Source organism: Numida meleagris, chromosome Z (assembly GCF_002078875.1).
Source record: "Numida meleagris isolate 19003 breed g44 Domestic line chromosome Z, NumMel1.0, whole genome shotgun sequence".
NCBI classification, from domain to species: Eukaryota; Metazoa; Chordata; class Aves; order Galliformes; family Numididae; genus Numida; species Numida meleagris.
In genome coordinates this window covers 56,968,244-56,969,659 of record NC_034438.1, presented here as the reverse complement: position 1 = coordinate 56,969,659, position 1,416 = coordinate 56,968,244, and the positions used below count along the sequence as shown (strand labels likewise).

Genomic DNA, 1,416 nt, shown 5'->3' with positions numbered 1-1,416 from the left:
TCCTCCCCTTTTTTTTTGCATAGGAAAAATTGGTTATTTAAAATAAGAAGCCATGGTCAATGAAAATTCCTTTTTATTTTCAACAGCTAATTGCAGAAACTGAAGAAGATTTGCTGTGCTTCTGGAAGGCTCTTCTGATATCCTGCTCATAGGCAACTGTTGTAGAAGGAAGGATTATGTATATACATCTTTTCAGATAATCTGAATAAACTGTTTATGCAAGATGCAGACTGACAGTTGCTGAGGATATAAATCTCCTGTTTAGCAATCAGTCTGTTTGCCTACAGTGCTTGCCAGTGTGACTCTGGCCATTTCAGGAAGACTAGACTCAAGATGTGAAGATGTCTGGCCACCACGTCAATTTGGTTGCAACTCGTTTGCTGAGGTTTGCTGAGCCTCCATGTGTCATCCCAACTCCCTAACATGGAAGTAGCTGCTTAGCTTTGTCTCCTACCTCAGTATTTCTCACCCTCTGTCCTGTAATTGTCAGTGCCTTGGGTGCTCTGCATGCAGCCTACTTAAGGAGTTCTCAAGAAAGGAAGGGTGATACGGCCTGGATCTGATTGCCCTCCAGGGCAAGGTTTTGTGAGAAGAGAGCAAAGAGGGGCAGTGCCCCAAAGGCTGTCATCAGTAGCGTTCTGTAGCCAAATAAATAAAGACCTTCTTAGATGTCCAGGCCTGGGTGTCCTTCGATACTCTTCTTTCCATGAGTACTTTGGCTGGAGCTGACAGGTGGTCTGTTCTGTGCACCACTTTCTAGTGCAATGAGATGGGAATACTTTACAGAGTGTTGCCTTACTCAAGGTCTTCAGGGCTTTGGAGGTCAGCATCCTATACTCTGGTGTTTCGCTATTAGTAGCTCGTGTGTTTTCCTTATTTTTATACTGTGGCTGACATGAGCAAATGGACATGTCATGTAGGAGAGCAGGTGCTGCTACCACTGGCTCCTTGGCTGGGTGCAGTAGCATGGCACTAGTAAGTGTGGGGCATGAGCAGCAGCTGCGCAGGTGGTGCAATGATGCTGATCTGGGATGCATGCAAATCTTCCAAGACAGAAAATATACTTCTGGATGAAGCTGTGTCCCTTTTCTGCCAGATAGCTATTAAGTGGCTTTCATGGGGAAAGCACATAACAGTTGTGCTCTGGGCCACTGCCATTTTTCCCACACATCACACTATTGTTCTGCTGTCAATGCTAAAAGAAAGCTGAAAGGCCAACTCTGTGTGTACTGGTCCACATTTTTCTGCATTATCTTTATTTGCTACTGCAGCACTGCAAGATATTCTAGGGGCAACCTTCCTCTTGCACCTCTGAGGCACTGTGACCTCTTCTCTGCCAAACTGCAAAACTGCAGTCACCTCCAGCTCCCCATTCTGCCCATCCTGTTCTGTGATAAAGCTCCTCCTCAGACCTGG

The 1,416-nt window shown here is 45.8% G+C and overlaps 1 long non-coding RNA gene across 2 annotated transcripts in view; it reads left to right on the top strand.

The window, feature by feature from the left end:
- LOC110390357 overlaps window positions 1-677 on the top strand; it is a 13,023-nt gene extending 12,346 nt beyond the window's left edge. For both annotated transcript variants that reach the window (XR_002433717.1, XR_002433716.1), the window contains one exon: window positions 87-677. This is a non-coding gene — a long non-coding RNA (uncharacterized LOC110390357). The remainder of the gene's footprint in view (window positions 1-86) is intronic.